Raw genomic sequence first — 26820 nt, forward strand, 5'->3', positions numbered from 1 at the left:
ACTGGTCCAGTGGCGCCACAGCAAATGCAAACTCCCATCAACCTTAACTTTACCTATTGAGCACCAGAGTCATTATAAAGAAAAGGGTTTTTTTGGGTGTTTTTTTTTACTTTCCACAATAAGTGTACTCTATAGGTCTGCAGTGCACTCAGTATCTGATTTATTAGACAAACCCAGTTAGTCGACTATAGAAGCTATGTTTAGACAGGAATTCAACAAGCCACTGTAAACATTTCAAAGTGTGTTTTATCTGCTCTAACAGTGCATTCGCTCATAAAAAATGTGTTTCTAGGCCAAGCTTTAAGCATTATTCTGTGGCTAGTATATGACAAAGTCTGAAAGAAGCAGCAAGATTTTGGTATACTAAGTCTTTCACAATGGGAGGGTCTAATACTTAAGACATTCCTAAAGCTAAATTTATAGTTGTAGCTACATAGCTGGTTTGGGTACACTGTATGCCTCCTTAAGAATGTAACTAAGCCGGAGCTAGCAAGGCTACAGAGATACCGCATTGGGACATGAAGAAACGTTTCTGATGTCATCGGAATTTTTTATTTGTCTAACCAGATTGAGAAAGTCGAGAAAGTCATCTTCACTACCACCTTCTGTTCACTAGTGATTGAACGAAAAAAAGTTTAATATTCATGAATGGGACAAGGCGAAATGTCCCCACCGTTGGTAGTATCACAAAGTGCAAGCACAATATGACCTGATCCCGTATCAACAGGAAATTATACACCAAACTATAAATCAAAAACCTACTTCTTTTAATCCCTTGCATCAAGTATAATTCCCATCTTTACACCAGAAACAGCCTGTATCCTAAACAACTGGCAGCGTAGGACCCATGGAACGGATATTCTTTGGAATGGGTGATATTTAATTGCTGATGGTGTAGCTTTATTCCATGCTGCTGCATTTCAAGGTTGATGTAGTTGTATTTTCAGAGATACAATTGTGCATATCAGGGCTTGACAATAATCAGTACCAAAAATCCATTGTACTCTGTTACTGATCTAATTTTAGTCATGTCAATATGATCACTAAATACATTCCCTAAAACAGGCTGCAACCTACTGATTTATTTAAAAAAATGATCTAACTCGGGCATAAATTAACAAACAGTAAGAGATTGCTGTCTAGGTTCATTTCATTAGTCGAGTTGGCCTTGTTCAACCAGCAGGCTCTATAACAATCATTTCCTTCATTTAGCTCTGTATATACGTTATATATGCATGTACATGGACTTCAACATATTCAATATATCACCAACACAACAGAAAATGGGAGTCATGTGTGACTTAATTAGGGATTTGTTAATCCTGCTTTCTACTACAGACAGGCGAGAAGGTACAGCTAAAGAGCTTCCCACCAAAGATCAAAGCTCTCTCACACAAACACATAGAGAGGCCACAGGGCGGGTGGCAGACTTCCGAAGAAGATGAGTGAGACAAGGGGTGGCCATCTTGAAACACCTGGTCAGAATCAATATTAGAATTAAGTTGTAAATATACTACAAATGAAACTGGTGTGTGCTCTCACACATAAGATATGACACAAAGATTTCCTGCCCTCGAGTGTGATTGTGACAGCAAGATGGATACATTCCTGGTATCATGGAAAGATGTCCATAGTTCTAAATTAAACAGGATCCTAAATGCAATCTACCGATTCTAGCATGCAGCCAGTGAATGAATGCTAAACAGGCAGCCAATCCAAATAGACCCCAGGATAATTAGTCCCAATCCAAAATGCAGTCGACCTGAACAGACCCTAATGAAGAGAGGACAACCATGCTGGCAGCATCATAGTGTTCAAACAATTAACAAGCACAGGGTCAAAATGAATAGCTATACATTTCAAGATTCCCTGCACTTCCCTGTTTGCACTCTCATCTTGTTGACTACATGTCAGCATTAACCCATTCAGTGATGGCAGAGGCTGCCATGCAAGGTGCTACCTCCCCATCAGGATCTAAACTAATGCATCTAATCACCCTCACTCAAACACTGATAGCACAGCTTATAGGACACTTCAACATGCAGACTGGAGGATCCGGGGATTGAACCGCCGATCTCTGAGCACTAGCCATTTAAATGATCCTCTGCCTTCTGTAGTATTAGCTCTAATTCACCACAACCATTACAACCACAGCCATCACTTCAATGTCTTTGCTTTGAATTTCACCATCAATATATTGCAGTGAAACGTCGCCCAATATACTCGCATTTACACCAAGTCCCTTACTTAAAAGCCTTTGAGAACACATCGAATTTGCATTCATTTGGAGTAAACTGGAAGGATTATGCAAACGCACATACACAAGCTCATAGACAACACTGTGGGTCACGGAATCCTGTTTCAACACATCAGCATAAAGCCTAATCTGGATGTTCTGAAGGAAATTAATTATGCATGTGTTTTCATGGGATAATATGTCTCTTTTGGTGTCTTGCTGGATTTGGATGGTGGGGTTTATTGACTGTATCCTGCTCCTGAAAGTACAGGCCAGGTCAGATGCTGCCCATGTGGGATGACAGGTCACCCTGCTGATGTCGGCCTTTTTTAGAGGTTACAGCGCGACAGGACTGAAAAGATTTTCTGCATCCGCACGTTGACATGAAATATCTGCCGTGACACCCTGTGGAGAGGGGGGAGATTCCATAAAAAATTCTGCTGACAGCTGCATCCGTCAACTTCTATAACTCAGCAGACATCAGCAAAGTAATTTTCCCTGGATAGTCTCTCAGTGTCACCTGTTTTTGTCTGCTCAACTTGGTTCCTCAATTTCCTTTTCCTTCCTTCTTCTCCGATAAAGATTTGAAGCAGGCAAAATTAAAAGAATACAGATAGTTCCATACCTTAGCATGTCATTCATTTGCTGTCCTTTCTATTCATTGCTGTATGACTGTCACTGTATTCTTGGTCCACCTTCTTTTTTACATTTTTCTCCTCTGTTAGGATAAGGATAAGGACATGTTGCCCTCTGTCCTCACTGTATTGCCTTTCATTGGGTGGACATGGGTCACCAGCTACAATCAATAATCCTGACAGTTCTTTGGACACCAACTCCACAGGTTTTTAATAATGATTGACAGGATAGTCATGCAGTTTTCTAGCCACATGAGCAATGCAGGCACTTTTTCTGAATGCTCGCTCTGTATAAATCAGAAAATGTGTCTGCTTCAACAGTTTAGTATATATCATGCCAAACAAATATATTAACTACATCCTATGAGTTGATACGTTCACCGTTCTGACATCGTAATAGCAGAGGGCTGATCAAATTGCTTGTTAAAACTGAACATCTCACAACCACTTTCTGAAACTCCTGTACAGGTGTTCAAAGATGAGAAAATAAGCTTGAAACTTCTCAACAGCACCACAATTTTTATCTTATTCTGTTTTCAACCAAGTTCAACTCAATGTACAACCTGATCTCAAAGCAGCAGGGATAATGGCCTACTTCTTAATACACATGTGGAGGTGGTGGACACGTAACATTAAATTAAGTGTCGACACCATGGAGACAATGCTAAACAACTTATTTTTAGATCACTTAGTTTAAATCACTTAGATTCGTGTATTAAAAACATCATGGTAAAACAAGTAAGTAAACTTAGGTTAAGGCAATGAAACGAATGTTACGTATAGGCAAAATGTCATGAACACGTCACTTTACAACACCACTTTGGGGCACGAGCTCCGGCCTTAAACACCGTTCTTGTGGTTGAAAGTCCAGCGTTTGTTTTTACCCATCCATGTGCCCTCCTGCCCACCATAAGTAGTCTTTCTCAATGTCTAAAACCAAGTCACTAACTCTGTCCAATGCATAGTCGTATAGATGCTTTTCATTTGCATGTCCACTACGAAAAAGGATCCTGATTGACTTTCCATTGGCATGGTTTTGTCAGGTAATTTTAACACGGTACGTACCCACTACTACGTAATGCGTTGTTAACAGGTCGTGGTGCCTTCCAGGAAAGATTGTCCAAACATTTTCATCTAGTCAAACATGTCGTACAAACTTTTTTTTTTCATGCCTAATATAAGTTGAGTGTTTAGGCTTTTATATCTGCAACAAGTAGAAACGATTCCTAACGATGGACTGCTGTTCTTGCCAAACATTGCATCAACACAGTTGCCTGTCTGGTGCTCATCCTCCCTTGGTTTAGCCACACCACTCTGTTTCTCTCTTTACTGCACTGGCTCTCCTTTGCAGCTTGTATCCACTTCAACATTAGCTTACTGGGCAGTGAAGGGACTTCTCCTCCAAGCCATGGTCAAAACCCTACACTCCACTGCATTCTTCAGCCCCTGAATGATTGGAAACTCTGCTGCTGGCACTTACAGACATAACCACTAATGTCCTTTAATCTCTTCAAGCTCTTTTATTGGACCACGGAACCCACTTGTAGTTCTTTGTTTGAAAGCATTAGACCTAAAACATTTTGCTCTTGCTTCTATAGAGATTGAATGCACTTAATGTAAGTCACTTTGGACAAAAACAACAGCAAATTGAATGTATTGTGTATATATATATATATATATATATATATATATATACATATATATATGGTCTGAAACCTGCCTTTTGTGTATTGTTTACACAAAATGCAGTTAAAGGCAGTAAAGGCATTGAATCAATATTTACATGACACATATATATATATATATATATATATACATATATATATATATATATATATATATATATATATATATATATATATATATATACATACATATATATACATATATATATATATATATATATATACATATATATATATATATATATATATATATATATATATATATATATATATATATATATATATATATATATATATATATATATATATATAATTAATATGCTGAAAATGGTTTATAAGAAGATATCCCTCCCTTCAACTGATCCACAGTCAATGGCAACATTGCTGGTCTCAGCAACTGTTCCTGTCTGAGACTCACCCCTTACTCCAACGGCTTTATAAGGAATTTACAGCTGTATTTTTGGTAATTGGCTGCTCAGATGAATCACATTCTAAAGTGTAGAGGCAAGACCCAAGCTTATCACACTTCTCAAACTGGACCTCAAAGGTCCTTCAGTTTCTTTCTGAACAAGTAACCTGACCTCAGGTAAGGAATATGTGGGAGAAAGACAGATGGATAGAGGAATGGATGATGGTTAACAGTACATGGAGAGCTAATGTGTTGTTCTGTTTTTGTAAATTAAAGTATTTAAAGGAAGGATACAGTACGTCTTCACCTGGCCCGTTGCATTAGCTGTTTGTAAGTACAAACATTATTAGTTACTGGTGCAGTGCCCGTTAAGCTGATAGCTTGGCCTCTGGTAATGATGTTTGCAACAATATCGGGAACTGCTCATGCAAACAACTTCACACTGGACACTGCACTTAATTGGGTCATCAGCAATACATCCTCCAAGTGTGAAGTCATTGGGATAAACCGTGATTGAGAAACACCAAGGACAGATACAGACTCTTGCATCATTTTAGTAAGATAATGCAGGTGTTTACTTGGTGGATATATCCAGAAAGATTCTCAGCCATCTGGGACAGTTGCGTTTGACTTAGCACTTCTAGATTTACTAAGTAAAGATTTAGGCATCACAACATTTGAACGGACCACACTCAACAAACATCTTTTTACTTAAAAATGAGTTGCTACTAAATATTCCATGTCTGATCTAACACTTGATCAAAATACTGTTAAATAATGATGTAGACTGGGAAGATTTTAAATTACATTTCACATAATTAACATAATACATCTTAAATTAGGAACCAAATGGAATAAGAATAAACCAAATGACCAAATAACGTCGGTTAGATTAGTATAATAAGAATTTACTACTCATTCTAAGCTTCATGAATACCATTACCTCATATTTGGGGTGGTGCGTGTACAATGATTGTCATATAATTTGAGTTTTCAAAAATCATTAATTCAAGCTTAAGGGCCAATAATATCAGTAATGCAGAGGCTATTAAGAGTGCTCAAAATGGTGTGTGCATAATGGCTGGAGGGACAAGCTAATGCGCTAATATAGCCTTTTAATATCTAGATGTTTCTCATCTTTTTCAACTGACTCTAACACACCACCATCCTTTGTCTTTTTAACTGCTGCTGACTATTGTCTGGAGGTCTTAATTTAAGGCTTAATTGTGTCTCTTCTCTTACAACAAAAATATGAATCTCTATGCATAGTCTGTTTGTGCCCCTCTTTCTCTAACCTTAAGATATGTATAGAGGCAGGTCAGCTCCACATCCCAGATACAATGTGACTTTTTAGAGTGCCATAATACCACAGAGTGTCAGAAGGTTTAAGGTTACAAGGTTAGTCAGAGCGACAAATAATCTCTTAACAGTCAGCTACAGCTAAAGGTCTGCAGATGCCATTTCACTTGTCTCAAATACCATCTGCTATTCCCCTAGACACTGAGCCTTACTTTCACACTATTTCCATGCATTTCTCTGTCTTGACAATAATCAGCTTTAACTCCACCCCCTACTATTTAAAGTGTTCTGTGGTTTGCATATCACGTTTCTCCTTTTCTCTTTTGCTCGAAGCTCCATTTTAATCATGCCATGTCAAAAATATGAGGATTATGAGATTTGCATTGTTTCCACATGAAGCAGACTGGGGGGCTATTTTTTTTAGATGTGTCAAAGTGATTGCTTTGTTCGAAACAAAAGAACATGCATGCATGTGCATACTCAAATCCAGTCCAGACGGGCACACCACATAAACACATTCATGTGGCTGCACAGAATTAGGGGTTTTAGGTCCACACTGAGATTTGAGAGGGGAAGATCCCAGCAGAAGGCTCTTTGCTTTGTCCAGCTCAGCTCTCTACAGCACACATCATTAATAATCTCATAGAAGAGGAGAGAAGAGCAACTGTTAGTCCTTTTGATTTATGGGAGAGTCTCTGTAGTGGATCCAGAGTTTCACCGCACAGCCCCCGGCCAGCAGTGAGTAAACCAAAGTCCCTTGAGTGCGAAGGTCAAGGTTTGTTTTCAGAGAGGTCATCTTGTTCTGAATCAGGAGGTGGAATGAGCCACAAACCGAGAGAGAGCAGGGGAAGGGGTGTGGTTTCCTGACTGACATAAAATCCTACTGTTTTCCACTCGACTCCTTGAAGGTATTTATTTGTCCCTCCAGCGACTCTCTGTGCCTCTGTTGGTGCTATTTCAAGAGCAGCATGGCTACGTTTAGATCAATACATACCCAGCGCAAACAGCCAGTACTGGGCATATACCCTTCGTACTGCAGTGCAGAGGGGGGGATGAAAGGTGTGCTAACTCCACAGTGTTCTGGGACATGCTGTTCGAAGCTGTTCTACCTGGCAGAGAGGTTTCCAGGTTTGGAAAGACCGCGGGAGCCAAGTCAGGTAGAGGCTTTTTTGTTCACTCCCTCCAAACTTTATTCAATCTCAGAGTGAAGGTGAAAGTCAAGTGGCAGTGAAAGATCACCAAACGTAGGGGAGGTTAAAAAAGCGCAAAGAGTTTCCTGAGGAGAGAGACGTAAAGATGATGGAGATGTTTCTTTTTTGACAGAGTGAGTGGGCACAAGGTGTTCTCAACAACAGCGTTGGCACAGAGTCAGCATAGAAATGCAGACACAGGCGAGGACGGAGGATGTCTGTCATGCCCTCGCTGACAACCTAGCATGGCCTGTCAGCTATCTTTCCCATATAGGCTTCAGAGGCTAAGAGTCAGAAAGAGACGAGAGAGCAGTGAAAGAGACAGAAAGGGCAAGAGACAGAGAGATGAAAACATAAAGACAAAGACATAGACAGTGACTGAAGGGTATGAGCAGAAGAAAAAAGAGAATAAAATAATGCAAAAAAAAAGCCCTGAGTTATGCGAGAGTGGGAAGATGAAGCCAGTAAATGTACAAGCATCAGCACAAGTGCAAAGTTAAGAATTTCTGTTGCAGCAGCAATTAATAAGCACTATCTCTTTGGGCATGGGTAGGAGGAAAAGATAATTCCTGTTCATGTCAAGTTTCTGGTGGTTCTGGTGGGTTTGACAGCTCAAAAATGTATCAGATTGAATCCTCTCATCAAACCTTATCATTAATTCACATGTGGAACCGAACTCTGCCTTGCATTATCTATGTGCATAATAAAATTGCACCAAATCCGGCTTAGGGATCCTGTTTTCCATCTCCAGCAGCTTTAATTTTTTTTTCATCACATCCAGGGAGGAGTAAAAGCTTGTGTTTAATTAGATTTTGTGATATTATCCTGGCTCCTTCAGGGGGAACACCTGTGATCTAGATATCAGTTAATAATGCAGCTTAAGAGATATACAGATAAAATGAGTTTAACAGTAAACAAGCATATAATAAGGCTGGCTGAACATAACACCTCTCTATCTCTACTAAGTAACTGGCACTTGAATACAGAATGTAATGGAGTAGTATTCCTACAATGTTAAACAGATACACTATTACAATCACAAAATAGCATGGCTGAGGTCTGATTTAAGAATTTCTCCTCTTCCCCCTGATCTAACAACAAAGGGGAGGGAAGTCTAAGAGGAAGCCAACCATTCTCAACAACTGTTTATTACTCTATCGGCACAAAGCCACGGCCACTTTTGAGTGATCCAATTGTATTTGGAGGAATTGATTTAAAGCCATAAAATAACTAGACCCCGCCCATACATTAACATATTTGACATTAATAAATTAAAGATGCTCCAATTTCTGTTTCACTGTGTCTTTAGTATGTGCACTCTACTGCACTTCAGTTCATTCAGTTATGATACTCTAACAAGGGGCCACTTGTCTCTTGCCTTTTGACCCTTGATGATATGGCTTTTTAAAGAAAAGTACACAGCAAGCAGAGCCTCAGGGGCGGCTGTAGCTCACGAGGGTAGAGCGGGTCGTCACTAGGTTTGATCCCCTGTTCCTTCTGTCCCCTTGTCAAAGTACCGTTGAGCAAGAAAAAAACCTGCAAGCTGCTCCCTGGGCGCTTCACAGCAGCCCACTGCTCCTAAATGCTTAGAATGGGTTAAATGCGGAAGTCAATTTTATTAGGGTACCTCTATGTAATTATTGAAATGAAGTTTTTATTCAGTTTTTTTTTTCTTTGGATTAAGGTGAACAGCTCTAAAATCATATGTAATCCTGATGACACAAAAGAGCCTTAGGGGATTTGTGCTGGGACAACGATGACCTTTTACCAGGTCATCTCAAAGGCCAGGCTGCTAAATACCCACGCTGGTTCAAGGAATATCCCACTAACCAGAACACATAGTTCTCATATGCCCCCGCTGTAAATAGAATGATAGACACTTCGTCAGCACCTTTATCCCATTACGCTTTATTACAAGGTTATCTGAAATGTCAGCAGCTCTGGCTTTAGTGGCATTCAGTTTTAAAGCTACATTGTAGCTTGAACAGAAAATAACTCACAGATTTGGACTCAACTTAGTATCTTATCTACATGCACAGATCAGTACAGTACCTGATAGAGCAAATGTCACATAAATAAAAAAAAGACTATATCTTAGCTTTATATCCATCACAAATAATATCAATCAACTAAAGGCCAAGGGTCTCATGGAATAATCCAATGCTAGAAATTAAAACAATTAAAGTATTCAAGCAAGGTTAGCATGAACAGCAACAAATGCCACGAAACAATTAAAGCTGTAACATCTTTTCTCCCTTTAGATGACACAAAACATGCCCTGATGTTTTTAACATGCACAGTTTTCTAATGAAAGCTCTGATAAAAAGCTAGTAAGTGGAACTTGAGTAAATTCCAAGGTTTGTTTTATAAATCACTGTATGCTGTCTCAGAAAACCACAATTACACTGTAATTGGTGTTAAATATATTAGGGTGTGCAGTGTGGCAGCCTTTACGCTCCATTAACCCTCTGTATAGATCCACAGCTCACTTTATGGGCCTTGTTGGCAGAATGCTTTCTACGAGGGCGATTTTTCAAGGGCCCTATCAATATCCAATGGCAGCATAAGCTCTGAGGGCAGAGCAGTGAGTGATGAGCGCAGCGCTGTCATCATGCAGGGAAGGCTAATGGGAATACAGTTCCAGCGCCTGCTCCTGCATTGCACATATGATTACAGATATGCGGTGTGAAAAAAGTTGTGTTAAATGACATTTGACAACAAGAATATGAATTCTCAAACTCGAAGGCATAGTATCAGTATCATAACTACTGTAATCTGCAGCCTGGTAGATTTTCATGGAGCTGTAAAAGATGAGATTGAGTTACGGTGACCTGCCTTATTCCCTGACGTTGCCTACAGTGTGTGGGTGGATGTGGTGGTGGGTGGAGGAAGACAAGTGTATATGAGGTTGAAGGAGTCAAGGTTCCCCAGACGGGGGGATGGATGGTAATGTGGAAACAGGCGTAATTAATCTCCAGATGGGTGAGGGGGCGCTGGGCAGCAAAGTGTCTGTGCCGTGCCTCTATGCTGGGGTGTTTTCATGATGGCCCCCACACCCTCCTCACCCTGGGCCCCTGGGGCCATCCTTCATTCTTATTTATGAGCTTCCACACGGCCACTCAGCTCTGCTGTACCACCTCTGCATCGATCCCTCAAGGTCGACAAGGAGCTAAGCTGCTGCCGGTGAGCTGTATGCACGGACAGCTATAAGAGGCGAGGTCGGTGGTGTGTGTGTGTGTGTGTGTGTGTGTGTGTGTGTGTGTGTGTGTGTGTGTGTGTGTGTGTGTGTGTGTGTGTGTGTGTGTGTGTGTGTGTGTGTGTGTCTGTTGCGTGCTTCTGACAGTATTTCCGTCTGTCCTGTTCAGGAGGGGGTATACCTCTGAGCTGCCATGCAGCAAAACCCCAGGGTGCCACACCCAGTCCTGCTGCAGAAAAACATCAAGACAAGGTTTCCTTTTAAAGAGAGACATGCCCTAGTGAGCAGTCTGCAGGATTCTCTAAGACCTCCTGGAGAGGTACCACTGTTTGCCAAACTGGTAAGTAAGAAAGTAAGTCTTGAAAAAGGAGATTAAGATAAAAGTATATACCTGTATTTTATGGATCATTTACATATTGCTTTACTTCTATAAGTGAAACACCAGACCCTCAGGAATGCAATATTTGGAATTAAAATCATAAATATAATAACTCAATATTACAACTGACTGACACATACTTGAATCAGAGGATGGTAGAATGGTTATGGGAGAAAATGACAGTGTGGACAGGCCTGATGACCCCTCGCCCCTTCCAGCTCAAGCCTTTCTACTTCTTACAAATCTATTTTCTATATGTCAGAGCTTCTGCAGCCTTGAGCTTTATATCCTTCTGTGACTCAAATGACTAATCTTCTAAAACTTGGTCTTCTCAGCGTCTGCCACACATGTCCGCCTGGTACATAGTGACTTAGGCTACAAAGTTTCAGTCAAGCTGTGAGTAAAAGTCTGCAGCGTCATCCCTCCTCTAACAGAACTTTGTGGCCTTTGTGCATAAGTGAGCGACTCAAGGTCAGAGGTGAGCAGGGACGGCAGTGGGATTCAAGTTGGTGGACGATGTCATCGCTGTATCCAGGCAGGGAACTTCAAGCTGCGGGTAAGGAACTTCCTGCGTTCCCCTCGGGGGGGGACAGGCACTGGGTGGGTGAGTGACGCAGCGCTCATAAAACCCCTGCGGAGTGAGTCGCTACTTTTCACGATCTTACTCATGTTGCTCTGGAGCATCCCCTCTGATTGTCAAGCTGTGAGTCACACCGCAGTCAGTGGTGTTTTTATTTGTCTCCTGTTTTGGCTTTCATGAGGAGAGGTTATCATCTGTTCTTTCTCACTGGACCTTCATTTAAATGGAGGAGGCTTTCACAGCAACAACCATATGAGTTGATGTCAATAAAATGAGCAGCAGTGAAAATGTAGGAAATACTGTATTTGTAAAGACACATGGAGGATATGAGCAACAGCACAGGCTACAAATATCCCTAATTTTCTCACCAAATAAAAATGTAACAACTCCATACTCTGCACTCATGTTCTTCATATCTAGAGTTTTGCTTTCTTTATTGTACGTACAGCACTGTGGCCATTTCCTGTGTTTTCATTATGTTGCCCACCCTTTTGATTTATGTCGCATCTCGACTGATATCGATGTTCAATAGAAAACCCCACAGTTGGTCATTACTCTTCCGGCTTATATGAACATTGCTATGAGGAACTGAATTATATTGTGTGTTGTACATAAACGGTATAGTTTCTAATATTTTACTGCTTTCCGATGCACTTGCCTGCCGGAAAAATACTGGCTGTTTATGTTTTACTGTATATCTTTCCATCAGGTTAAGACTTAGATGTTGAGAGTTTTTTCTAAAAAAAAAGAACAGAGGACAGCCTTGTCTCTACAGACATGTAGTTTCTATTCTACACAATATATTCTATTTCAAAAACAGATTATATTCTCAAGCTTGTAGTTGTAAGGCTTTCATTCCATTCATTTTCTTAGGATATTGTAAATGACATTAATCAACACTCATTGACAAAAAGCATGATAAAGTATTACCTACATAAGAATACAGTAAGACACAGGCAATGGAAGTTTTTTTTTGCCTCACAACTGTTCTTTGAATTATTCATGATACAATGTGCTTTTTTCTTATCATAAACAGCATCCGCCCATTGATGGATGATAGTTAGATGACTTTGTGTTGCTATGTTATGGTTGTCATGGTGAGGCTAATTAAACGCAGCTAATTTAAGTGACTTCACAAAATTGCATAATTGTCAAATCTACTGTATATTACTCCATGAAGCAGATGAAAAATACATAGCGAAAAACACATGAGGGAAATCATCAACATTGTCACTGCCTCCATTCTTTTCCCATTCGACACAGTGCCAATGGGCCTTGAAGATGCCTCACCATCGCTTATTAACTTCAGTGGCATTCTAATGATGGCCATTGCTTTAATTCCATTTGCATCAGAAAAACAATCTGACATGCACCCAAGCATGAATACCATTAAGGTGCAACTCATGAGATGCAAGCAGGGGGAAATACACTATTGAATGAGTTTTTGCAAATGACAGGTATGATGTGAAAAGAGCCTGCGCAATTTCTGAATGGAAAACTTAAATTTGTAATGTTATGTTTAATGATATTCAAATATCAGTGCCTCATTTTGACAACAGAACCATTGTAGAATTTTAAAAAAGCCACGTTGCTACTTGTGGCAAAAAAGGTGGCAAAAAAGGAGAGATGTTTGACAACAACCCATACTGAAAGACTAGACAGAAGTATACACTGGATAAAATAGGTTTATAAAGTTCACTGTAAATGAAATTGCAGAGTCTGCAAAAAAGCTGAGAGCATATGATTGGCAAAAAAGTTAAGGGGCAGGACTTGGCAACAGTCATGAAAAGCAACATCATTTAATGCAAATGGTGAAAAAAGTAACGAACAACAACAAAACAACTATTAGACATTGTGAATTAAAAATGCTACAGTTCCGTAATTAGTTGTGTTTTAATGTTTCACAGAATCATTTAATAATATTTTTGGCCGCCGTCTATATTTTTTTCTACATACAATATCATAATTCCATTTATAATGTCTTATCTATCTCATTTTGGTACGAAAGGAAGTCCAGCGAAGTCGATTATCATTTCCGAGAACTGCCTCCTACATTGTTCAGTGCATTTTGCGGCTTGACGGGACACATTGCGAAATACGTGACTGTCCAACCCTTCATACATAATGAATGACCTGTCCATTCATACGCAATACTGTCCACATATTCATGTATTCAGTTACACTAATATCTCCTCTCAGCACTATTTGACCGAATCACAATATGCTAGCAACCGAAATTGTCTCATGGAACCAATATGGCCGGCACGTTGAATAGTGAAGAGGCCGAGTCGTGCTTGAAAAGAGCTTTGTGGGGGAAATTGAAGAATGCTGAGAATAAATGTTTGCTCTATAGGATGTACTGGCCGCAGTGTGCTGTGTTGGTGAATAAATGATGAAGAGGAAGAAGGCCTTGTCCTGCTGAGCTTGTCAGCTTTGAACAGCTCTGTGTGTGTCTGTGTGTGGGGGGGTTTGTGAATGCAGAGCTTACAGGATAGCTGGCCCAGTTGCATTTACACACAGGCACGTTTCAATGTCAACATTTAATATGCACTGACATTTGTAAAACTCAAAATGTCCAACAGTTAAAAACTGGGAACCACATTTTTAAATCTTCACATCTCCTTGCTGCTACCTATTATTATCACTATTGCTGATACAGGAAGTCATCTTCCCCACAGAGATAATTGCATTTTGGCACGGTTAAGTATTAAGATCAAAACAGGCTTTCAATTCTCTGTGCCTTGCGTCAAGCGTGACAAAAAATTGTCAACTAGTCCGAGGTTTCCTATTGTATATCTAAAATGTATCGCTCCAAAGAAATCAATTGTTCAAGGACGAGAGTGGGACAGGCATTTTGCTGCCTTGGTGTAAATCTGATCATTACAACAAAGCATCAATATCTGTTATTCCCTCTATTTGAAGGATGCATTAGACGCTGTCCTGCTGAGGGAATTAGTGCACACATGTAAGTGCAGAATACTGTAAGCATTACTTGACATACATTCTGCTATTGCTGTTAGTTTAGCAGCATCATTAATGCAACACGGAAAATGAAGAACTTCTCAAGTGCCTGTCAAGAGATTTCTTTTTGTAGGCCCTTAAGGACAGCAGTTTATACACTGAGTCTCTGGAAGCTATTTAATGTATGTTCTAGATTCATATGACAGACTTTCCGTAAGTACTCTAAGCAACGATGCGTCAGACAGTCACAGCAGACACATGGTGGTATGTCACTAATCCATCAGGGATGTTGCTCCCTCCCTTAAAAGACGCAGGGTAGTCAAGGACAACATCTCTGTCGTCAAAGGGAGGATGCTGATGTCATTTCTTATGGCACCAATAAGATGAAGTCACAGATGTAAAGCTGACATGCACCAGCCCACAAAGAAGGTTTGAACTCTCTCAACAGACAGATCTTCAAGGACATGTTGTAATGTTGAGTTCTTTTTCATGTGTGAGATGTAAGTTGATTTTTGAAGATGCCTGAGACCTACAACCACACCTACAAGGACATACACTCTGTCAACGTGTGCGTGTGGGTTTGCATATGTGCAGTATTGTGATGAGCCATGGAGGTGTCACCTGCTACTACATGTGGCTGCGTTCCTCTGTGGTGTTGACAGGAAGAGGGGGGTTACTGGATAGGAGCGGCGGCAGCGGTCTTTCAGACTACAGCAGGTGCTGTCAACCCGCTGTGTTTCCTCTGTCTCCCCCTTCATTTTTCTCTTTGTCTTCCACCAAACCCGCTGTTACTTTTCCTCATGCCACTGTGTGTGCCTCACTGGGCTCTCTAACAATTTTAGTCTCCAAACCAACATGAATCCCTTATTCACATGTGTAAATAGGAACTCTCTCTCTCTCTCTCTCTCTCTCTGTATGTATGTAAATCATTGTGAGTGACTTGGACAGCATTTTATAGTTAACTAGGAAAGAAAAAGTCTGTCAGACATAAAACAAAGTTTAAGTTATCAAGCAGCAGCTGTATAATGTGAAATCTAGCTAGACAGCTGGAAGATTTAAGGGATCATGACTTTCAATCAAGCACAGGCATGTCCCATGACAACAGATGGAATACGAGCCTGACCACATGTAACATGTTTAATATCATCAGATAAGTGAACAAACATACCTAAGCCTGATTAATGCGCCCTGTCACGCATTTCAGTAAACCCAGCATACAGGATGCATAATCAGTTCTACACCGTACTTAAATATATAGTAAATATACAACAGTGTGAGTTGAAGTAGAACAACTGTATAGGGAATGAAAGTAAGCGGACAGCTGTCAGTCAGTGTTTAATGGTCCACAAAGGATTAGTCTGAGCATTACAACACCTAATTACCCTCAACTGCTTTAAATTCAGACTCTATGAATATTTAATGGCGCACAGTAATGAAATTGCGTAGAAGTAAGTTCAGCAGCATGGAGCTAAACAACAACGCAGAATAAAACTGCAATTATTAAACGGCGCTGGTCATCGCAGCTTGAGGCCTTTTAATGCAGGAGTAATTAAAAGTTGGCAAAATTATTGACAGCAATAACAATGCAATAACAATCACACACAGTTGAGAGGTATAAATAATGATGTACATGCAGTTCTTATCATAAATTTGTTTCGTAATTACATTCCTAAACCATGGTGTAAACACCAATAAAGACTGAAACAACAAAGTGGATGGTAAACTCGTAATTTATATGCTAAACCCTGTGCTGGCCAGCGAAGCAGCTTAGCAGGTTAGCAAATCATGGTAAAGGTTACGGCAAATCTTTCCACTGAAAACAGTGAAGTCGATGTTTGACGATGCTCTCCGTGTGAGCCACCAATTAGTGTCTTTTCTTTTTTCTTGAGAAACCAAGAGAAAAAAGATATCAGAGGACTTGTAACCTGCCTTCAGCTGTGTGTTCACATGCATTGTCCTGGACAGGTATTGATCCACTAAGAAATTAAGAGGAAGAAAATCAATAGCTTTTACATGAATGCACATCAAGCAGTTTTAGTATGTGTGTGGGTGTGCAGGTTCAGGGCCGAAAGGGTAAAACACACAATATCACTGCAAATGTCCACATCTACATGTATATTTGCACGCGCTGACATGACCACAAGTCTGGATACACGAGTAGCCAACAATATTCATAAAACACTTAGATGTTCATGCATGAAAAACAATGACAACAATGGTTGTTAGGGCCAGAACCTGTAACCTGCTCCTGCATCCATTACCTCTGTAAGGGTAAGAAAGATGGGCCAAGCTGGCCACACTCCACCGGAGAGATTTAAGGTCTTTGGATCAAAGCCAGGGATTTCATTTCTCTGGAGTATCAAGGCTGACAGTGGCTTAGGTTCCTAGTGATAAACACATTAAAATCATCAAAATGCATCTATCAGTTTCTGTCTCACACACTATCCCCCCTTGTCCCTACCTTTGTTTCCGTCTCACTCTCTTTCTCTCCTCTTAGTGAATTGACAGACAGGCAGAGCGGTCATATGCTTGTGACAAATTAGGTCTAAATGACCTATCATTACATTTGACCAATGGCCAATCAGGCTACATACAGAACCAGACAGACAGGCAGACAGACAGGCAGGCAGACGCCTGCGTGGATCTAAATCTAAGAGCCAATGTGCCGCCATTGCAGAACGAACAGATCATTTCAGCCACCCACTGTATCACCCAGCAGCAGCAGGTCTTAATAGAGTTAGTTTGGTAGATGTTTTAGGTCTTGCAGAACTAAGGGCCTGCGAAATCTTTAAGTTCATGTTGATTCAGCCTTTCTGCCCATTTCCTCCACGATTACGAAAGCTGTTTTAACTATATAGCATCTAGAAAATTTCTGTCTGACTACAGCCTGATTTACAACCATTTTCAGGTCGATCAGAATAAAGGCTTGGTCACACCCGCATTTAAAATGGCAAAAATCTTGTAGTGAAATAAATACATTTCAATGGGATCGCTGCAATTAGCAAATTAATTCTCATTTGTTTGGTTGATTTAACTTTGGTTTCGTATAAAACACAAATTTGCACGCTGACCCAAAGCAAGCTGTCTTGACAGTGCTGAGCTTGAAAGTAAACTTAGCTACAGAGAGCCAAAAATTGACTTGTCTTTTGAACAAATTGTGCAAACTTATTGCCCTGTTAGCAACCAAGTTTGCTAAGCTTGCTAGCTCTGGGACCTTGTTTTTTAAAAAGGTTATCTATCTGTTGTTAACCCCTTCCAGTAACACTTTCTTAATGATGTAAAATCTCAAGAACAAAATGCCAGAGGGGAGTAAACAGCCAGAGTGAGTAAGTGGGTGAGTGAGTTAGTGTGCACCTCTATGTTGTCCATGGCACATCTTGCATTCTGCTACAGCAAACTGCATAATAATTTGGGCCAGTTATGGCTGCATGCCCAAGGACCTCTTGTAGTTGCAGTGTCTCACAATTTCTCAAAACACATTTTATTACTTGTTTTATACTGCCATTGACTGCTTGTAGCTTCCTCACTCACTACTCTTAACCGACCTTTGACCGGTAGGGGCCACAAGTGATAACACAGCTTAGTGCATGGTCGACCCCCAGCCGCTACCCTGTGGCCAGAGACTGCTCAGAGCCGATGCAGACATCTGCATAGATTAAAATGAAAGCGTATCTGTTGTCTGAGACATGCCAGTAAAAATATACTTGTGGTCAAGTCAAGTCAGATGTTAGCCAATTGTGTGTTGTACTCATTCAATCAAACAATGTAGCAGCAGTCATTGCAGAGACACCTGGCGGAGATCTGCACTCTACCAAGTGAACCTTTCTAGTTTTCCATGAGGTTTCTGGGGCTGGGTAGCACAAACTTGTGATGAAGGCATGTGCACAGCCAATAAAGTGACACATCAAAAGCCCCTCCGAGTTACACTAATCAGGCGAGAGCCTCAAATCTGCCAGAGTGTGAGGCAGTGAGTAATTAAGCCTTGCTGGCATAGCAAATGGGTGGATAAAAACGTTTGATTTCACTAATTCCTTCTCTCTTTGTCAGTGCAAACTTGTCAAAGTAAATGGTGTGTGTTGGGCTTTCACATGTCTTTTTCCTCTTGGCTTCATACTATCTGTAACTGTACATTTAACGGTATTAAAGTGTAATCTTTCTGTGTGCGTTTGATTATATTGGGTTAGTCATTCCAGTCATATTCACCACAGACACACATAGAGACCAACACGCACGCACACATACACACAGCTGTCAGTGTAGGGTGTCTTGCAACTGGAACAGTGGCTGTCATAGGGACCCAATGTCAAAGCTTAGCTGAAGTCACAGTTGAACCTGAAGGCATAACCAAAGTCCATATCAATTCTCCTTCCTCTCTGTTTTCCATCTCCTCATCTCCTCATTCTCTCCTTTTCTCCTATGATGAGAAAATAAAGATTTATTCAAACTCATTCGCCCATATCTGCTTTTCCATCACAGATCAAAAGAGATTGGTGTAAGTGCCTTTTTAAATAACCATTTTAAGAAGCAGTTTGTCTGATAAGGGATGTGAGAGTAGGGACTAGCGGTAAATGTTTGTGGGGGATTGGAGTCTTTTCCTTGTATGACACGTGTCTTGAAACCCATGACCCCCACAGCTCAGTGCTTACAGGCACATTAGTCACTATAGGCACATACAGCCTGTCTTGCCTCTGCTTTGTCAGCTTGGGGAGTTGGATTACATCACATCTGAATCAGATTATACTTCTCTGACCTTTTTCATCAAAATTTAAATGAACAAGAGGAGGTCAAATATTGTAGGTATGTCTTAAAGAAAGAACAACTTAATCGTACCTTAATTTATTCCTTTCTTTATAACTGCTTTTGATCAGTTTTTGAATTCCTAAAGACAAATATCATCTTTTGTGCATGTACGCAAATGCTAGTATTTATTATAGTCCTACTATCACTACACAACTTTTTATTTTTCTTCGGATATGCTAACTCTCCTTCCCAGATTTGTCTTTGTTCGGGATTTTTGAGGCAATTCACATTGACAGGATGAAGATAATTTGTTTTCACCATAACATCAGCCCACTAAATGAAATCAGCTAATAGGGTGAAAAAAAGAGAGATGTATGTAAAATTACAAGTCTCCTTACTTTCAAACCTTGTCAATATTTCACCTACAAAGTATTGTTTTGAAGAAATGAATTGATGAATGGCTTAGTTTGACCCTAAACAGGTTAAACTCAAAAGCAGTATAAGGCAAGCATCTGGCAGTGAGAAATGATTCTGGTCTATATGGGAACTTGTTTCGCTCTAATAAATAGGTGTATCTCCCTCCAGCTCCTCAGTATACTGTAGACATGAAACAGCTCGTCTTGCTACTGCAATATGAGAGAAAAGGCTGTTCAGTCCACACTCATCCATTTCAGAAAGAAAAGGATAAAATAGACCTATAATAGAAAGACAGTGGCACATTTTCCTGTGCACATTGTAATAGACTGCTTTGGGGTTAATGATTACATACCCAAATTACTTAAATACACTGTAACTAATTTTGTACTTTTGTCTCCTCTTTATACGGCTTCATCCAGCCCTTTCTGTCTGTGACGGCTCTCTAATAATGATGTTTCATTTATTTCAGTGATGTGATGTAGTCACACCCATTCAAACATGCACACTACATACATACAGTACATAAAACTACAAAAGGTCTTGAGGCTGCAGATGTGGATTTATTTCATAAAATACATAAAATGAATTAGATACTTGAAAATGTAAAGTTGAACTGAAGTTTATTTCCTGTGTAATAAATTAAGAAGACATAATCTAAGATAAGGTTACATTTATGCATGGAGCATATAAATTGCCAAGCTAGCTAGCAAGCCAAGGTAACGACCATGTTGGTGTTGGTGTTGACATAAATTGTGTAAGAAGAGAGATGTAGTGAGATTTTTCACACAAACTAAATGGTACTACAACAAACTGCATATTTGTTGATTTGCAAAATTATATTTTGAATTGACAAACATCATATGTAATTTATGGCATTATTCAAATGGATTAAAAAATATATTTTTCTATCTGTTATATAATGTATGGAGTCTGGTCAAAGACAACAGTGTTTAAATGACCAAGCCATTGTTTAAGGACAGATGTCGTGCCTGCTCTCCAAGTGAGAATGTGGATGCTGTCCAGCAGAAGCAATGGTGATTGCCTTGGACAACTTCCATAATGAGGCACTGACCAGTGACTCTTGACAGTAGATTACTCCCAGAGACATTATTTTCACCTGGTCTTGCAATATAATTGAGTGTATGTGTTTTTTTTATCTGCCTCAGTCTGGTAAATGAGCTTCTGAGCTGAGGACCCCTCCTCTCCTTTCTCTGATCGCAATATCACTCGTACTATGATAATCAGGGTCCTAACCAAGAAAACCTCATTACAATCCTTCCCTCTTGGTCGCTCTATCCTTATTTTTCCGGTGGTCCCTTCCTCTCTGCACTATTAGTTTGTGCTCCCCGCCCCCATCAAATCAATCTTGGCTCCTTAGCAGTGTGAAGTTTCTCACCTCACTACACCTGCTGCTATGATTAAACAGACATGGGACACTCTTGTGTGACCTATCCATCATGCATGTCTCACACTGTATGTGTAAACTGTATGATCGGGTGTTGAGCTGATGTTTGGTTGTGCATTTGCAAATTAAAACATTTGTCGAGTGCACAGTAGCATTTTACTGGCTATAAACTGTGTCTTTCTTTGAGTATGTTGGAATGGACCGTTTTATTCATTAGGCTGTTTAGGTTTAAATCAGAATGTAGATGTATTCTTACACATCACCCATGTGCTGTTTGTGTGCTTAAGAATGGACAGCAATAAATCTGCAATTCCCACTTGGTTCCCTGCAGTGTACCTCACTCTACTATATTTCTAAAAACTCTACGTGTACCCCCATCTGGCTAGCTGCTCAATCTCATTTGCATCTCTTTTAATTTAGTTTTCTATCCCACCTCTTCTTCTTGTTTTTTTCTGTTGCATCCCTTGAATCCCTTTGCCTTGTTCACCTTGAAAGGTCTCTCCCCCCCCTTCCTGTGTGAGAGAGTATCTGTTTCAGAGCCAGGAACTCATAGAACATGCTGCTGGTGGACAGAACAGAAACATCACCACCACCCTCCTCCTCCTCCTTTCCACCCGCCTCTCCCTCCACCCCCCACCTCCTCTTCACAGGGATCCGTGCTGTCTAGATAGATGTGAATGAAGGTCATCTTGTAACTGACTAAGAGCCAAATACATTGCTAGTCTTCCTCAGTAATTCAAACACTGGAGCACCACTCTGTTTTCACATGCTTAAGCTATGTATACAGCTGTGTAGACAAACGGCATTTACGGTTACTGCAGTAAACTGATAGTACAGGGTGTGTGCATGTGTATGCGCATGCATGTATTTGTTTGTAACATGCATTCGTTAGTGTTTGTTGGCAGGGTTTATATGTAAATTGCAGAGACCTGTGGTTGCAAGGGGCTATGATAATTAACGGCTTAATGGTTGATGCAGACTAAACAAAAATGCTTGTGGCTACAGGGTAACACTTCCGTTATTGATCCTCAGTGGGTAACTCCCACCAAGGCATGCAAAGTGGCTGTTAAAATGTCTGAAATAGGCTTATACGTAAAAACAAGATGGCAAATAACTGCAGACTGTAGGGATCTTTGAGCAAAATGATTCAATACAGTAAAAGCATCAGTGCTGCAAAGCTCTTATTTTTCCCTTTCTGCAGTGACAGTAGTGTCCCCAAGCCCTAGCACAATGTATAATGCTTGCATTTCTATGCATTACTGTACTTACGCCCGTGTTCCCATTCCACTGAGGTTGTTGGACTCTGCCTTGGCTTATAGGAAAGAAAATGAACAGAAAAAATGTCCTTAATGAGTCTAAATCTGCTAATAAAGAAAATGAGCCCTCAATCTTTCAACCAGGCAGTTTTCATTTCACCCTCTCCCTCCAGAAAGCTGAAGTAATGTAATGTAATAAAAGACCTCAGGGAAGACTTAGTAGATATATTGCTTCCTGTATGTGTTCATTCACTTTCATAATCTGTTTCATATTTCATACATTTCCGCAGAGCATCAAATAGTGCAAGTACTATCTGTAACGATGATGATCTCCATCTTTTTCCAAAGGCCTGCACAAGTACATCCATCACATTATGGAAATTGGATATAACAGAACACAGATATGTCTTTTTTCCTTTCTTAGTTTCTTGCTTCATAATATAAACATCAGACAATTGAAAATTAAAAATCTACTGACTTTTGGAACCTTAACTCTTCAAATACACTTTAGGCCTCACTAGGGCTTGAGGACTCTACAGAGGTGCATTTAATGTTAGATTAAATCATTACATGATAATAACAAGGTTGTGTATTGATGTGCATTTAGGCAACAGGGTCATGTATTGATCTGCCTTTGATTATTGTGAGGGTCATTTATTGATGACCTCCAAAAAAGATCAATCTGTGGCCTTTAGACGGTTCAATAATATACTGCCTCAAACTCAACCTGCTGCACCTCCTCATAATAGTTGCCGTACCAAAAACAAAAGGGGGATGGGAGAGTTTGAACAAGTGATAATTGGTCTGAGTGCTATAAGGATGGGTATTGCGTTTGAAAAGTACCAAAACGTTACTTGGACTTTTGGTATTGACACTCAAAAAAAACTTTTAGTTTCTAGTTCGAGGGTTGTTTTTTCATGTAGCAGACTATGCCATAATTGACCAAGAATTCAATGCCAAGTTTGGATACTTGACAGTTAGACACATTCTTGTCAGAGGAGAGTTGCTGAACATTTCAATAGCAAGAGTTATACTATACAGTTAATGTATAGAATCCAGCCAACAATATGTCTGTGTGCATGTGCGTGTGTGTTATATGTTTGCAGTGCAGCCTCAGCAATCAGATGAGGTGTCCCTAATAGGATCCCTGTGGGATTCCTCAGCAGCTTTCAAAGGGGAGCCTGCACACTGTCAGCAGTCAGAACTGACAGAGTCGGAGTCTAAAACTACAGATGGGACATACGACTCTCTCTTGTGTGTGTGCTGAAGGTAACTTGTGTGTGCTGTGGAGAGAGAGCATGCAAGCGCTCTCTCTCCACAGCACACACAAGTTACCTTCAGCACACACACACACACACAACCATCAGTCATCAGAATGCATCTGTCAGCTTCCAGTGGAGTGTTTTGGAGTGTTGAGATGAGTCAGGCAGTCATAATTATTGTAGCTTGCCAAAATGTTTACACCTTCGTAAAGCTTCCAGAATAATTGGATGTGTCCTCCTCCCCCCCCCCAACTAGTGCTCCAGTTGTTGTCTTATTTTCCCTCTGAAACAAACATGGAAACGGACAGCTACTTAACGAGCTCTTTAATGCAGAGCTGTTTGTGTGTGTTTCCCTGACAGATAAGACACAGTCAGAAGTAGTTAGACTTTCAAAGCTGCTAATTGGTGTTTGTGGCAGTAAATAAAGGCAGCCATGAGGAAAATGGAAAGCACACAGGTGGCTTATTATTCAACTTTTATGTATGTATAATAATACCATGCATACATTTAATCAGGCACCTCCAACTACCCATCTCTGGCCTATGAAAATATCTAGTGGAATATCAAGTGGAATAAAATAGGTCCAGGCAGAGCTGTTTTTGTGGGCTGTATAGGGGATGTAGGAACATTAGCTGTCAGAATAATAATAATGTATCTCTGCAGAGCCTGAAGGATTGGCTGGTGAACATTATAAGAAGTAATTAACCAGCTCCTCTCTTTAGCTAATTGGAGATTGGAAGTGCGATAGTCATTAGCAGCTCCCATTTTCTTGTCATGGCTGCACAGCACAAAAATAGGAGAAAGGGTGAAAGCATATGCAATTCAATTGGAAATTTCTGGGAGCTAACAGAGGACATGAATATAAAAAGACAAATTAACAGCACATAATACTGTATGAATGCCATTTTCCTATTGAGTCCTAGCCAGAGATTGCTGTCTCTGCCAGCTGGTTTAATCCTCGCTCACCCTCCATTGTGCAATCGGTCTAGTCAAGACATCCAGGATAACAGACCAATTTAGTGTAGCCAGAAGAAAGTGGATCTCTTAGAGTACATATCATCACGTCTAATAAAGCAAGAACTATTTAGCAGCCTTTTTACACCTCTGGTGAGTATCAAAACATAAGACAGCACAGATCAACACCTCAAAAAGGTACAGATAAAGGACACTCAAAATGACTTGGTATGGGATCAGTGCAGCCCAGCTAAAATAAGCTGTTGCCATGCCTGGGATGATTTCAATTTGTGGAAATGTTCTACTAAAGGAAGGCTGGTGCGGCTTGGAAGTAAGGAAAAGTTAAGCCATGTCTGTTACTGCTGTCTTTCTTCCCCTCTCTCTCTCTCTCTCTGTTTTTATGCTGTCATCTGAGTTTGGCTGGAGACATTTAACTCCAAAGCTGCAGTGTAAAAAATGCAGCAAATAAGAATATTTGATATCTTGATTTCCTTTTAATTTAGCATATATGGTAGTTTCCAAAATTTCCGAACCTCAAGTATTTTTAAGATTTGCACAACTACAAACCGTAAACACACAATCATTTTTTCTGTAAGAAGAAAAAATGTCCAGGTTGGTAGCATCAGATGCCTCCTTGATGACAGAATTACTCTTTAACACCTTCAATCTTTATTTGGTGACAACCCAGGTCCTTCACTTCTCTGACGTTTTTTTTTTTTTACAGCTTAAGGACATTCATGCGACAAGGCACCACTTGTCATATGCCTAAACGTATTTGAGCGTGTGGACATGTGTGTGCATGTGTGAGTGTGCAAGCATATATGGTTTGTGTGTATGTATGTGTGTGAGTGTTTGCCTGTGTCTGTTTGTGACATCCTGACGCCCTCCCACAGACACATATCCTCAAGGTCACAAATCAGGCCAGGTGGCCATTCGGAAAGATTAAGGACACATTCCTAAAAAAGAGACACCTTTTATTTACAATTTCTGTGCCAAAAGCCATGGCTGTCTCTGCGATAGGAGGGCAGCAGTTAGAGGTTATCAAGGGGGGGGGTTTCGGCAGACACCAGAGCGGTTTTAGACAAGACTCCTAAACCCTTCTAGGTTACATCCCAAAATGATGGGGGTGAAAGCGAAGGGAGGGAAAAAGAGGGAGGAAAAAGAGAAGGCGGATGAAGGAGAGAGGCAGAGTGTAAAGCAAGACAGAGACATTAAACCCCCACTAGTCCCCTCTGACAGATGCTAGCTGAGGCGGCATGCCAGGGAGGCGCAGTCTTAAGGTGACAGGCTCTGCCATAGTGAACAAAATTGATAATGCCATATGGCTCGAGGAGAGCGGCTGTGGATTCCAGTCACGAAGCGGTGAACGAGGAATAATCCTCCTGCCCCTGTTGTAGGACATGGTTTTACTGCCCTGCAAGACTGGAAGGAGGGAAGAGGAAAAGAGGAACAGGGATGGAGAGGAGATGGTAGGAGGGGCATGCTGCAGGAACGGCTGCACTAACGAGCCCCCCCACTCCTATTGTTGGGTGCAACCCTCTCACAGAACAAGCAAAAACATACTATCTCCTAAATGGTAGTAACAAAAGAGATGACATAACTATTCCGTGTTTCAAAAATCCGATGAAATGCTTAGATTTTACAAGAGGGAAACGCAGGTGGCACTGAGCATTTACACACTCTGACTGTGTATTGTCACAGTTTACACAGGCACTTTATAGAGATGGGAATTGTGGGAAATGCAGACTCACAGTTACCTTTTCCCCAGGTACACGGAGGTACCAGAGGGGGAGGCGGTTGGCCTATTTTGTGGCAAGAAGCAATTAATTTGAAATGTGCAGCACTGGGAGCTCGGAGGTTAGACTTAAATGGAGCACAGCCAGCTACAGAGACTAGGCTTAATTGTTTGATTGATTGGCCGCGACTGCAAGCCATATTTCTGAGGGCCCTCTGTGCCGATCAATGAGTCAATGAGCGCCTCGCCAAACCTCGCAGCTTTCCGGCCTCGCAATTCAATTAATGTGGAGGCCTTGGTGGCCATTGCCTGCGATCGTGTTACAGCCCTGGAGACAAGCCTCTGCTGCCTCCCCCCTCTTTCTTTCTCATTGAGCTGGGAGCTTATTGCGGCAGATACAGGCTAGGGGGCAGGGTGTGTGGATGAGGGGGAAGGGCTGGGAGGAAGAAGCAGAAGGGGGCAGGGAGGTTGGCTTTATTAG

This window comes from Anoplopoma fimbria, chromosome 15 (assembly GCF_027596085.1).
Source record: "Anoplopoma fimbria isolate UVic2021 breed Golden Eagle Sablefish chromosome 15, Afim_UVic_2022, whole genome shotgun sequence".
In the NCBI taxonomy this organism is placed as follows: Eukaryota; Metazoa; Chordata; class Actinopteri; order Perciformes; family Anoplopomatidae; genus Anoplopoma; species Anoplopoma fimbria.